The sequence below is a fragment of the Malaya genurostris genome, chromosome 2 (assembly GCF_030247185.1).
Source record: "Malaya genurostris strain Urasoe2022 chromosome 2, Malgen_1.1, whole genome shotgun sequence".
Taxonomy (NCBI): domain Eukaryota; kingdom Metazoa; phylum Arthropoda; class Insecta; order Diptera; family Culicidae; genus Malaya; species Malaya genurostris.
Genome location: NC_080571.1, coordinates 288,526,129 through 288,541,424, shown reverse-complemented (window position 1 = coordinate 288,541,424; position 15,296 = coordinate 288,526,129).

Below are 15,296 nucleotides of genomic sequence, written 5' to 3'. Positions count from 1 at the left end.
AATAAAACCGCCAGAATAAGCAAACACATTAATGTGTACACAGTTCGAAAAAATCTTGTGATTTTAAATCTTTTAGGATGCACTTGAATTGTGCGTCGTATTTCACACAAATTTATATAACAGAACAAGAAGAACTTTGTAGTTCGAAAATTACATGGTGTAGAAAACGAATAAAAATAAAAAATTAGAGATTTGTATTCAAGACACGACCGAGCACAATAACATTAAAAATGAAACGTTTCTAGGGTCTTCATAATAAATACAAAAATAAAGATGATAATGATGATGATACACTAAACTTCACTACACTTCAAAGTTACTTGAAAGCTCAATTTTAGATACAAACAAGCTAAAGATTTAAACCTGAACAAATGAAACCATTTAATTTTATGATGATAATTTTTGAGAAACGTACAAACTTAGAGCAAATTCAGCAGCTGTCAGATTCATATGGGTGGTCTATAATATAAATGAAACTGAAACAAACGTATCCCCAGCAAGTCGTTTTAGTTTTATTTATTCGAACAGTTCTACTGTCAAATTTAAAACTGGTATACACTGCCGTTCTATTTTTCCTATATTTGAAACACAGATAAAACGCTGCTGGGGCTGCCAGTTTATTTTGTTATAATTTCTAGATTTAAATTTTAAAACTGACTTAAATTATACATCTAGAACTAGAACACTCCTGAATATGCCCTTATCAATATTATTTGATTTATATCGTTTATTTACCCCCAGTTTTAACCTAATAATGGTCGTTCACTGGGTGGACTTATTAATTTTATAGACAGTTAATCGATCCAAGAGAATGTTGTACCAGTAATCTCAGTAATGGTGTAATTTTATTAATCCTTCAAAATCGTCGATAATCTTCGGAATGTGTCAGTAAATAATATGGCAACAATACGAGGAAGGAAACATGTGAAACAGTCCGCATAAAATATTTAGTTACCTACATTGATTTTCGCTTTGGCATATTAGAAATATACGGAATGGATACGCCACAAAATTCCCAGATTTTGTTCATATTGTAACTAGATGTTATTAACACATGAATGAACATTGTCATAATTACAACGCGTGTAGCCATCAGACGCTTATTGTTTTGAAGCAAATAATAATTGAACTGAAACTGGCGGTTAACCAAATTCTACGAGGGTTCTTATTCAAACAATCAATGTAAAATCGCAGCTAAGCTTACCTTGAGTTTATCTTTGATACTATATGATATTGCATCTAATTGTACTGTATATGTGAGCCTGTGAAACTCATTTATACTACTAAACCGAGGAGACCGCTTTTAAATAAGTTTCAGAATTTAATTTTGAATTTTTGAAGCGTTTAATTCCTGGTGTGACAACAACTTGTTCAGTCATATTGTCACGTTTTGTTCGTATGGGAATGGAGATTTAAGTATGCAAACCGATCCGTTGACAAATTAAAACATTTTTAAGCTTACAATATTGAAGCTATGGAATCATTTAAATTAGGAAAATCCATTAACAAATGATCGAGGAACAAGCGCTGCAAATTAGATCCGAAAAATCTATCGCCGATAATTCTAAATTGGCCTAATAGTTACCAGAGAACCAAAATAAAATACTCAATTCAAACCAATTTTTCAATGGTATGGAATTGAAATATTTAAATGACGTTGTCTCATAATAGGCATTTTTAATGGTAAAATCGACGAAAAATTTGATAAATACATGGGATATTTCAAAAGAATCGGTAACCACGCTGATTCGTTTTTCAATAGCTAGATGATATATAATATACTCAAGCGAACACGGTGTTGCGTAGACAACAGGAAATTCGCATATACAATCCAGTCATTAGCTCACTGGACAAGCTACTTGTTTCATTCACAGTCAAACATCATCTAGGCAAAGAAATATTGTGCAGCCTATATTTATAGATTTCTCTTTATACTACGCATAACGATGCAGTGTTTTTTTATGCATGACGCAAAGCCTCCTATGCCGAATAAGAAGTTGACGTCATTTTATACAACAGGGATTGGTGGATGAAAACATAGGTCGATTCCAACCATTTTTTCAATAGTATGCTATTGAAATACTGAAAAGACGTCGTCATACATGTTTAAGTTAAAAGTTTCCGAATCGATTGGTTGTTAAATTATAACAATCCATCAACAAATGACCGAGTTATTAACGTTCAAAATTATGACACAAAAAGGTTACGCGACTATTTTTGAAATTTTTAATTGACACCCGGCCCCATATAGTGAAGAGTAAGGCATTTTTAATGCCAAAAACAAAATATCGATGGTAGCAGCGCAACTTGAACCGAGAAACATTAGATCACAAAGCACGTCGGTTATACGACTGAACCAGAGAAGTTTGGTAGCCGATTGCAAATTACACTCGGAGCTTGTAAAATTCTATACGAGTGGAAAATTGCATCATTTGAAAAGTTAAGTAGTTATGAATTGTATCATTTGTAGAATCACGTCATCTGTAAAATTAATTTTTTTCTTCTGTGTAGGCTTCCCACACAAACAGCACGATTACTGATAACGATTTTTTTTGTTCCAAGTAGCCGATAGTAATAATTTTGTTTGAGAGGTGATATCTATTGAATTTAAATTTCGGTATTGTTTACCCGTTTTTGAAACCATGCCTTTTTCAATAACAAACTCAGTTAGCTTTGAAGCGAATGTACGACAGTACAGGGTCCGGCACTCGAAGTGTAACCAATTAAAAAGGCCATAAATTCAGTTTGGAAAATTACTTTTACTTAATTCAAAGTACAAAATGTGTAAAAATAATACAAAATTCAGAATCAATTCACTTTTGCTCGATATGACCACCTTTTGCCTTGACTTGATGACTTGAGAGAGCGAAGGAGTTGCTTCGTTTGGCCGAAAGCGGTCAATTTCCGAACATGGTATTTTCTGACGAGAAAATTTTTCCAATTGAGCAATTCGTAAACTCTCAAAACGATAGGGTTTACTTGACCGACCGTTCATACGATAATTTGAGCCATCGATTGGCCACCAGGAGGCAGCACCCGCAACAGATAATGGTTTGGGCCGCTGTAACCGCAGATGGGCGCTCTCCAATCGTTTTCATCGAGCCTGGCGTCAAGGTAAATGCGACATATTATCGGGAAAGTATTCTGGAGGTTGCTTTGAAGCCGTGGGCAGACAAACATTTCAGTGGCAGACCATGGACGTTTCAGCAGGACTCGGCACCGTCTCACAAAGCTCGAGTGAACCAAGAATGGCTGAAAAACAACGTTCCGAACTTCATCACGTCCACACAATGGCTCTCGAATTCACCACCAGATGCGAATCCAATGGATTATTCTCTTTGGGCCATTTTGGAGAGCAAAGTCCGAACTAAAAGATACACCAGTCTCGAGGCGCTGAAAAAAGTTATTGTCCGCGAGTGGGCCAAAATACACCTGCAAGTCACATTCGGGCAGCTTGCGATTCGATTTTTGACCGTCTCAAGGCCATAGTCAAGGCAAAAGGTGATCATATCGAGCAAAAGTGAATTGATTCTGAATTTTGTATTATTTTTACACATTTTGTACTTTGAATTAAGTAAAAGTAATTTTCCAAACTGAATTTATGGCCTTTTTAATTGGTTACACTTCGAGTGCCGGACCCTGTACACGGAAAGAAATTCGTTATCATTGTCATGATAATTCTTCTTATGAAGTTATGATAATTATTCATGGTTTTACGATCAAAATGATCCAAATCATTAGCGATAATTATTCTACTATGAAAATTGATCAATGTTCAGAAAATGCGTTACTTTCGAAACTCGTAACTCCAATCGCCGTTTCGTGTGATGGATTGTGCAACCAATTTTCACAGAAATATGTCTCAATTCTCATGAAGAGAAGTAAATCTTAAAATGTCTCTCTTCACAAAACTGTATTTTCTTCTCAACGAATTCAGCAGCTGAGCTTCGGTCACAACATTTTTGGAAAGAAATGAAAATTGCAAAGAGATTTCGCATATTTTCTTAATTTGGAATTTCAATAAAGTTAAAAAACTACAAGGATCAGCCCTATGGGGTTGTTCGCAGCCAATGATGTGGAACAAGGCAACCAAAATTTCTAATTATCTACAATCAAACAGTTCAATCAATCGTCACACTCTTGAATCCGCAATTGCACGAGAGTCTGCTTAGATTGATCTTGATTAGGAACCAACACCGACCATCGTTTTTTCTTGATTTGTATTATAGCCGACGAAATTACACCAATATCCCAAATGTATGCAATTATATCTTTGTTCATACTTGCGATTTCGATATTTAAGCTTCGCCAAGCTTGTGTTCAAGTTTTGTATGAAAGCAGTTATTTTTATAGCGGTTAGTTTCTCTACCATTCTACGATTTCGGTTGAAGTCATAAACTTTTTCTCATTATCATACACACTAAGATTTTATTTCGCTGTTCGGTAATTTCTTTGACAAAAACTTTCGGTAAACATCAGAAATAACCGAATTTCCGGTATACGAATTTTAGTTTACAAAAATTATGCAAATTTTTAGAGTACGATCAGTTGCACGCACATTTTTCTACAAGATTCTGTAAAAAAAAACGCAAATGATTCGGTAAATACGAATAGTCGCCGAGTACGGTAAAAAACATACAGTCCGCCCTGTAAAATAATTTTCGATTACCGAACTTCGGTAAATCTAAAATTCAACGAAAATTAACTGTCAAACAGCAACCATTTTGAGAATTTTAAACGCGTAAAATTGAAATCATTCCTAAAAATGATTTTATCCAGTGAAGATGGAATAGGTAATCCAGCGGTTACAGGAGGAAGACGCCTTATTGAAATTTTCAGTAAGTATCCTTTAATTTACCAATATTTGATTTTTTCAGGTAATAATATGTTTTTAAGCCGGAAGCATAACCCCGTGTATGTGTCTGGATTACATCGACACGTAAATAATCATATAAAAATAGGACACTTCTCAGTGTCTAACGTATTTTTTTATTGCACTTTTTGGAAATGAAATGCGCATCCATCCACATGCTAAAGGCACAAAAAGACACACCGGCCGTATATTCTATCATATGGAATACCTAGCCAGAAAATCAGATGAACGCGTGGTTGAACGTCGACGTATTGAAGGATCTCTGGATCAAAATATTGACTGCAGCATGGCAGATAACATTACAGAAAATGAGAGTCTTCAGGAATTGGTATATATAGGGTGATTTTTTAAGAGCTTGAGAACTTTTTTAAACAATAAAACGCATAAAATTTGCAAAATCTCATCGGTTCTTTATTTTAAACGTTAGATTGGTACATGACATTTACTTTTTGAAGATAATTTCATTTAAATGTTGACCGCGGCTGCGTCTTAGGTGGTCCATTCGGAAAGTCCAATTTTGGGCAACTTTTTCGAGCATTTCGGCCGGAATAGCCCGAATTTCTTCGGAAATGTTGTCTTCCAAAGCTGGAATAGTTACTGGCTTATTTCTGTAGACTTTAGACTTGACGTAGCCCCACAAAAAATAGTCTAAAGGCGTCAAATCGCATGATCTTGGTGGCCAACTTACCGGTCCATTTCTTGAGATGAATTGTTCTCCGAAGTTTTCCCTCAAAATGGCCATAGAATCGCGAGCTGTGTGGCATGTAGCGCCATCTTGTTGAAACCACATGTCAACCAAGTTCAGTTCTTCCATTTTCGGCAACAAAAAGTTTGTTAGCATCGAACGATAGCGATCGCCATTCACTGTAACGTTGCGTCCAACAGCATATTTGAAAAAATACGGTCCAATGATTCCCCCAGCGTACAAACCACACCAAACAGTGCATTTTTCGGGATGCATGGGCAGTTCTTGAACGGCTTCTGGTTGCTCTTCACTCCAAATGCGGCAATTTTGCTTATTTACGTAGCCATTCAACCAGAAATGAGCCTCATCGCTGAACAAAATTTGTCGATAAAAAAGCGGATTTTCCGAATGGACCACCTAAGACGCAGCCGCGGTCAACATTTAAATGAAATTATCTTCAAAAAGTAAATGTCATGTACCAATCTAACGTTTAAAATAAAGAACCGATGAGATTTTGCAAATTTTATGCGTTTTATTGTTTAAAAAAGTTCTCAAGCTCTTAAAAAATCACCCAATATAAAAAATGAAAGAAACGTTAATAATCATAAAATTATAGCTCTGTATTTGATTTGTGTTTCAGGTGTTTGCGTTGAAGATAATTGAAGGCAAACACGAAAAAAGGTCCCAAGTGCACATGACAGTTTCTCATTGTTTACTTTCTCTTTCGAGTAACAGATCGGCTGAAAAGTTCGTATCGTTTCTATGAGAGGGCGCCACTAGAATTAAATCCATACCATTTTCAGTTAGTACCAACCTTCAAAAGATATGTGTATAAATATGACAGCTGTCTGATTATTAGTTTGTGAGATATTGCATTTTGAGTGAAGCTACTTTTGTTATTGTGAAAAAATGGAAAAAAAGGAATTTCGTGTGTTGATGAAACACTACTTTTTGATGAAAAAAAGAGCCGCCGATACCAAAAAATGGCTCAATTCGTAAGTGGTTTGCAAAATTTCGTACTGGTCATATGAGCACCGAAGACGATGAACGCAGTGGACGTCCAAAAGAGGCTGTTACCGATGAAAACGTGAAAATAATCCACTAAATGATTTTCAATGACCGTAAAGTGAAGTTGATCGAGATAGCTGACACCCTAAAGATATCAAAGGAACGTGTTGGACATATTATTCACGAATATTTGGATATGAGAAAGCTTTGTGCAAAATGGGTGCCGCGTGAGCTCACAATCGATCAAAAACAACAACGAATTGGTGATTCTGAGCAGTGTTTGGAGCTGTTATATCGAAATAAAACCGATTTTTTTCGTCGATATATAACAATGGACGAAACATGGCTCCATCACTTCACTCCGGAGTCCAATCGACAGTCAGCTGAGTGGACTGCACGCGATGAACCGAACCCAAAGCGTGGAAAGACTCAACAATCGGCCGGTAAGGTTATGGCGTCTGTATTTGGGATTCGCATGGTATAATTTTCATCGACTACCTTGAAAATGGACAAACCATCAACAGTGACAATTATATAGCGTTATTAGAGCGTTTGAAGGACGAAATTTCAAAAAAGGGCCTCATTTGAAGAAGAAAACAGTTTTGTTTCATCAAGACAATGCACCGTGTCACAAGTCGATGAAAACCATGCTGAAATTGAACGAATTGAACTTCGAATTGCTCCCTCATCCACCTTATTCTCCAGATTTGGCCCCCAGTGACTTTTTCCTGTTCTCAGACCTCAAGAGAATGCTCGCTGGTAAAAAAAAATTAGAGGGTTGTATTCAAGACACGACCGATCACAATAACATTAAAAATGGAACGTTTCTAAGGTCTTCATAATATATACAAAAATAAAGAGATGATGATACACTAAACTAAAAACTTTTTCAATTGACTAATTACAAACTTGCTCTAGTTTAAGCGCTTACATTGTTGGCGAATGATAAAATTGACAATTAGATTTTTTCTTGATAATTAATTATATTCAATTTTGATCCCTTTCCACAATTTTTTACATTGTTAAGATTTTGAATAACGTCCTTTAACTAGAATTCAAAGTTACTTGAAAGCTCAATTTTAGATACAAACAACCTAAAGATTTAATCCTGAACAAATGAAACTGTTTTATTTTATGACAATAATCTTCGAGAAACATACAAACTTATTAATTTTATAAACAGTTAATCGATCCAAGAGAAGATTTTATTTATTTTAACGAAAAATGTTGTACCAGTAAGCTCAGTGATAGTGTAATTTTATTAATCCTTCTTCAAAATCGTCGATAATCTTCGGAAAGTGTCGGTAAATAATATGGCAACAATACGAGGAAGAAAAATGTGAAACAGTCCGCATAAAATATTTAGTTACTTACATTGATTTTCGCTTTGGCATATTAGGAATATACGAAATTGATACGCAACAAAATTCAGAAATTTTGTTCATATTGTATCAGGAATCCGGAATCAGAACAAATTGGCTCAAATGGCACGTTCCCCTTGATATTTGGAGATTTGTTCCTTGCCATCAATTTGTTTTTAGCATCATTTTCCCGATATATAAGAGGGAAGGATTGAAAGGAAATGGTAAGGGTTGGACTAGGAGGATGGGAAAAATTGACGACACAAAAACACATAAAAGCAGAAGTAAATTCTGCACCCCTAAGGGATGCCGAACAATCTGCTGAGGATCACATTTAGTGGAAGCAGAAGTAAATTCTGAACCTCTACGAGGTCCCGAACAGTCCGCTGTTAATAAAACCTCCAACCCCCGAGAGGATTTGAAGATCTTACAAAAGCGACACCATTCTGCACTCCCGGAAGAATGCAGAACGATTCGCAGTATGTACGAGCAGAAGTAAATTCGGCACCCCCTAAAAGATGCCAAACAATCTGCTAAACCCTATTGAGGTGAATACAGAAAGGATTCATTCACTCCAGGAAGAACGATGAACCCTTCTGACTATAGCTCCTTACCACATTGGGTAAGAAACGAGAGAATATCCTTCAATTTTAGCTCCGCATACACAGACTCAACCATGTATGGAGAACCAAAAACCCGGATACGTAGCTGCGTCAATGCGGGACAGTTACATATCAGATGATATGAAGTACCATAATCGCATTCACACAAATCACACGAATAATACTCAGCACGTTGAATAGTAGCCATGTGATAATTGAGTTTGCAATGTCCAGTCAGAGCTCTGACCAGAATACTGCAATGATGCTTGGAGAAATGCAGTAGACACTTTGACATTTTCAGATTTAAATCTGGTAGAAATGCTTTTGTCTGAGCGCAAGTTTGCAAGCTGCGCCAGTAGCTGGCATGTTTGGATGCAGCCCAAGAACGTATCTTGTGCTTTATCCAACTAGTTGAAAGTGGTAAAGCTGGTTCAAGACCAACGAAATCATTCGTTGCACCAGCTCTAGCCAACTCATCAGCCCATTCATTTCCAGTAATACCAGAATGGCCGGGCACCCATAAGAAGTAATCAGCATTTGAAATGCTGAGGCCTTCAATTTGAGTTCGACATGCGATCACTAGATTCGACCGAGAGTCATTCGAACTGAGTGCTTTTAAGGCTGCCTGACTGTCGGAACAAAAATAAATTCGTTTACCACAGATCCTCTGCTGAAGTGCCGATTGTACTCCACACAGAATCGCGTAGATTTCTGCTTGGAACACAGTACAGTATCTACCAAGGGAATGAGACTGCTCCAGCCTCATTTCACGACAGTAGACACCAGCACCAGCACGACCATTCAACAGAGAACCGTCCGTATAACAAACTATGTGTTCATCAAGTTGTCGTTCCAGCCAACCAGACAACCATTCCTCACGAAGAGGATAGCTCACATTGAATGTTTTGAAAGGAAAACTGCATGTGAGAGTTAGGTCACTAGGAGCGAGTAAATACTCATCCCACGTAACCATTTGAGACCACAAGCGAGTGTGACTGGTAGCATAATCTAATGGGTTACTGTTCCAAAGCCCTGTAACCTTAAGACGATATGCACAAGATAATGCTTCTTGTTTTAGGAACACATGTAGTGGTTTAATACACAGTAGCGCCTCTAGAGCAGCATTAGGAGTTGTCGTGAATGCTCCTGTCATCGCCATTAGGACTATCCTTTGGAGATGATTTAGCTTTGACTGAACTGTCGCGACTTCTCCTTTCTGCCACCATACAAGACATCCATATGCTAAAATTGGTCTAACAATAGTTGTGTAGATCCAATGAATATATCTGGGTTTGAGTCCCCATGATTTTCCAAAAGCTCGTCTGCATTGGCCGAAAGCCATGCAAGCTCTTTTAATCCTGAAGTCAATGTGAGCAGACCAATTCAGTTTTGAGTCAAGAATAACCCCGACGTATTTAACTTGATCGACCACAGTGACCTCTGAACCGAAGAACTGTAACGGACGAGCTCCTGTAATTATCCTACGATGAGTGAAAAGCACCATTGATGTTTTGCCCGGATTTACAGATAATCCAACCTGACAACATCATTGTTCAACAGATCGCAGGGCTTGCTGCATTAAATCAAAGAGAGTGTTAATGCTTATACCGGTCATCAATATATGATAATCGTCGGCAAAACCATAAGTCGGAAATCCGAGGTTATTAAGTTTCCTTAACAAACCATCAGTGACTAGGTTCCATAAAAGTGGGGATAGTACACCACCTTGAGGACACCCACAGACACTTAGCTTTCTAATCTCTGCTTGCCGAAGCGATGAACAAAGAAGTCGATTGCTAAGCATTGCGTGTATCCAATTTGTGATACTTGATGGTATGCCATGACCACGGGCTGCTTCCAGAATTGAATTGAAAGACACGTTATCAAAGGCACCTTCAATATCTAGGAAAACTACCAAGCAAGATTGCTTTTGTGAGAAAGCTTTTTCAATGTTGTACACAACATCATGTAACAGGGTTGTAGTGGACTTTCCACGCTGGTAAGCATGTTGCATTCCATGTAGCGGATGCAGGCCCAAACTAACATTTCTGATATAGTGATCGACTATGCGTTCCACTGTTTTAAGAAGAAATGAGCTTAGACTGATAGGCCTTAAACTCTTCGCTTCCTCATAAGTGTCGCGACCGCCTTTGGGAATAAATTTGACAATTATTTCCTGCCAGGCTTTTGGAATATATCCAGTCGCAAGACTAAAAGTAAGTATTTTCTTCAAAACATGTTTGAAATGTTCATACCCTTTCTGCAGTAACACTGGGAAAACTCCATCCTTTCCAGGAGACTTGTACGGAGCAAAACTCTCAACTGCCCATTTGACCGATTCAATCGTCACAACGCTTCGAGCAAGGGCCCAAGAATCGTAACTACCTGAAAAAGTCTCGGGAAGAGCTGTCGGTGATGGATCCATACATCCTGGAAAGTGAGTGTTAAAAAGATAGTGAAGTACATCACCTTCATCAGACAAGTGTTCACCATCTGAAGTTCTTAAGAAACTGACATTAAAGTCCTTAGACTTCGAAAGTAACTTATTTAATCTGCTAGCCTCGTTGAGACTAGAGACATTTGTGCAGAGGCTTTTCCAACCACTTCGCTCAGACGATCGAAGAGCATTTTTGTAAGCCCTTCGAGCCAACACGAATGCCTCCGACCCATTTCTGCGACGGTGGTTCCAAGCTCTTCTGCATAGTTTCCTTAGTCTAGCAAGTTCAGCATTCCACCAAGGAGTTCCTCTAGTAGCTCGCACAATCCGAAGTGGACAAGCCTCTTCATATGCTGCAACTATGAGTGAGTTTGTCTCGTCGACAACATTTTCCAAATCAATTGGGGTTTCAATTGTTGGTTGGTACCCGTAAAATCTAGTCGCCAAGCCCTCTTCATAGAGGTCCCAGTTTGTAGATTTGGGATTACGATATGTGATAATATCAAATTTAACGTTTGAATGATCAAAGAATATGTACTTATGATCAGACAACGAAGGTTCGAGCTCATCGGAGACGAGCCAATTCACCAACTCATGCGCAATTCTATCAGAGCAGAGAGTTACGTCCAAAACCTCCTCTCTGAAAGATCTCGCAAAAGTTGGACGGTTTCCTGCATTGACTATGTGCAGGTTTGTACTGCTCACAAATTCCATCATGTCAGAGCCTCTCGAATTTATATCTGTGCTGCCCCAAATGATATGGTGAGCATTTATGTCACTGCCGATTACAAGCGGTAAATCACTTTTGCAGCAGTATGATACAACCTTTTTGAAGTCATCGCTTGGCGAAGGTTGGTTATGCGGCAAATATGCCGAACAATAGACATATTTCCTGTCTATGCCATCAGTAGTCATACCAACTGTGACAGCACAAATATCCCGAGTTGTGAGCTCCGATATGAGAGAGACATCGAGAGCACTATTTGCAAGTATGCATGCTCGAGGCATTTCACGTGGATTAGTCATTCCGGTCTTGTTAAAGGCAACAAAGACTGGGTTTAACAATTTTCCAACGTAGAAGTTTCCCTTTTGGAAATATGGTTCTTGAACCAAAGCTAAAGAAGCTTTACCTTCGTGCAGAAGTCTGGATAGATTCATAGTTGCTGTACGTTTATGCTGGAGATTGATTTGTGCTACTCTAACCATTATCAATTAAAGTAACGAACACTCCACCTCCAGCACTTACCGTACAACAACTACAAGAAACCAAATATATTGGCTTATAATCGCCTATAGCGAACCATGTAAGGATTTTTTTAAATGTTTTAATCATTTAAATCCCACGAGTTGCGAAGAAAGAAGTCGTCCACTGTGCCAGAGCTTCGCTTAACACAGTAAGGGAAAATACCAAGATATTCCGTTCACGACTGCATTGTTTAACCTCCTGCAGCCATTCAGCCATCAGCACGGAAATACATCTTGACTTAGGAGTTCCTATTTTTGTGGCCTTTTACGACATGGAACAGGAAACCAGTGGATCAATTCTTGGTAAAAAATAATTCCGCCGGATGCCACACGGCTTACCTGTTTGGTGGACTTATACCACCGGTACAGGTGGACCGTAGCGTTATTCTTAGCCAGTTGGGAAACCGCTACCGACACTACACGGCTATCTAGGCTGCTCAGAGAGGGAAATTGACATTGATGGTCAACTTCCATGGATGGCCGAGCAGCCGACTAAATCGTCGATAATCTTCGGAAAGTGTCGGTAAATAATATGGCAACAATACGAGGAAGAAAAATGTGAAACAGTCCGCATAAAATATTTAGTTACTTACATTGATTTTCGCTTTGGCATATTAGGAATATACGAAATTGATACGCAACAAAATTCAGAAATTTTGTTCATATTGTAACTTGATGTTATTAACACATGAATGAACATTGTCATAGTTACAATGCGTGTTTTGAAGCAAATAATAATTGAACTGAAACTGGCGGTTAACCAAATTCTACGAGGGTTGCTATTCAAACGATACATGTAAAATCGCAAGTAAACTTACCTTTAGTTTATCTTTGATACTATATGATATTGTATCTAATTGTACTGTATATGTGAGCCTGTGGAACTCATTTATACTACTAAACCAAGGAGACCGCTTTTAAATAAGTTTCAGAATTTAATTTTGAATCTTTTGAAGCGTTTAATACCTGGTGGGACAACAACTTGTTCAGTCACATATAATGAAGAAGAAGTTTCTATGATTATCATAATAACACAACTTTATACTGAATCCATTTTCGCGCGACCGTTTTGTTCGTATGGGAATGGAGATTTAAGTATGCAAACCGATCCGTTGACAAATTAAAACATTTTTAAGCTTACAATATTGAAGCTTTGGAATAATTTAAATGAGGAAATTCCATTAACAAATCATCAAGGAACAAGCGCTGTAAATTAGATCCGAATTAGATCTATTGCCGATAATACTAAATTAGCCTGATAGTTACCAGAGAACCAAAAAAAATACTCAATTCAAATAAATTTTTCAATGGAATGCAATTGAAATATTCAAATGACGTTTTCTCATAAGTTTAAGTTAAATGTTTCCGAATCGATTGGAATGTTTCCGAATCGAATTATATAAATCCATCAACAAATAACTGAGGTATGAGCGTTCAAAATTATGCCAGAAAAATGTTACGCGATTAGTTTTGCATGTTTTAATTTGACACCCAGCCTCGGGAAGCGAAGTGTAAGGCATTTTTAATGGCAAAATCGACCAACAATTTGCTAAATACATGGGATGTTTCAAAAGAACCGATAACCATGCTGGTTCGGTTTTTCAATAGCTAGATGATATATAAGATATTCAAGCGAACACGAAGCGGTGTTGTGCAGACAGCAGGAAGTCTCACCAACACATAATGCAAAAGCGACAATCCAGCAAGTGAACGCATATACAATCCAGTCATCAGCTCACTGGACGAGCTACTTGTTTCATTCATAGTCAAACATCAACTAGACAAAGAAATATTGTGCAGCCTATATTTATAGACTTCTCTTCATACTACGCAGAATGATGCGGTGTTTTTTATGCATGACGCAAAGCCTCCTATGCCGAACAATAAGTTGACGTCATTTTGTAAAGCAGGGATTGGTGGATGAAAACATAGGTCGATTCCAACCATTTTGTCAATAGTATGCTATTGAAATACTGAAACGACGTCGTCATACATGTTTAAGTTAAAAGTTTCCGAATCGATTGGTTGTTAAATTATAACAATCCATCAACAAATGACCGAGTTATTAACGTTCAAAATTATGACACAAAAAGGTTACGCGGCTATTTTTGAAACTTTTAATTGACACCCGGCCCCGTATAGTGAAGAGTAAGGCATTTTTAATGCCAAAAATTAGAAGCAATGAAGAGGTAATCGCTGAAACTGAGGCCTATTTTGAGGCAAAGGACAAATCGTACTACAAAAATGGTATCGAAAAGTTGGAAGATCGCTATAATCGCTGTATCGCCTCTGATGGCAATTATGTTGAATAATAAAAACGAATTTTGGCAAAAAAATGTGTGTTTCTATTAAACGATACGAACTTTTCAGCCGAACTGTTATTACGGTCCAATCAGTAATCTTTCCATCTAACACTTCGCATAGGATAATAGCAAAAACCATCAACTTTCGATATGAACTGTAGAATTAGTTGGAAATGACTGGATTTTGCCGTAACAATTCAAAGAGAAAGTAAACCAAGAGAAACTGTCATTTGCACTTGGGACCTTTTCTAATGCTCATCGAGAATTGTTCGTAACCAACAGACAAGGAATCGAGTTTTTTAATTGTGGACCAAAACGTTTATCGTTCGTCAGCAATCCCGAAATCAAGGCAATATACCTTATGATAAAAAAAGAACCGGAATTTTTATTTTAAAACTCCCGCGCTTGTCCAATCGGTAAACTTTTATTCTCTCAACGTTGGCAACACTTTTATACACATTCTGTCAAATTTTGACGCATATCGTACGATTAGGCGATTTTTATAATGGATGAAAATTTAGAACAACGGCTCGCCTTCGAAGCGCCATTCGGTCGATGATTGTTGATCTTTGTATAGACGCCAAACAAAAACTAATCGTACGATATGCGTCAAAATTTGACCGAATGTGTATAAAAGTGTTGCCAACGTTGAGAGAATAAAAGTTTACCGATTGGACAAGCGCGGGAATTTTAAAATAAAAATTCCGGTTCTTTTTTTATCTTAAAGTATACGACATTATGCTGGATCTTCCAGTATTCACAGCCTATGATGGTGAATTGGT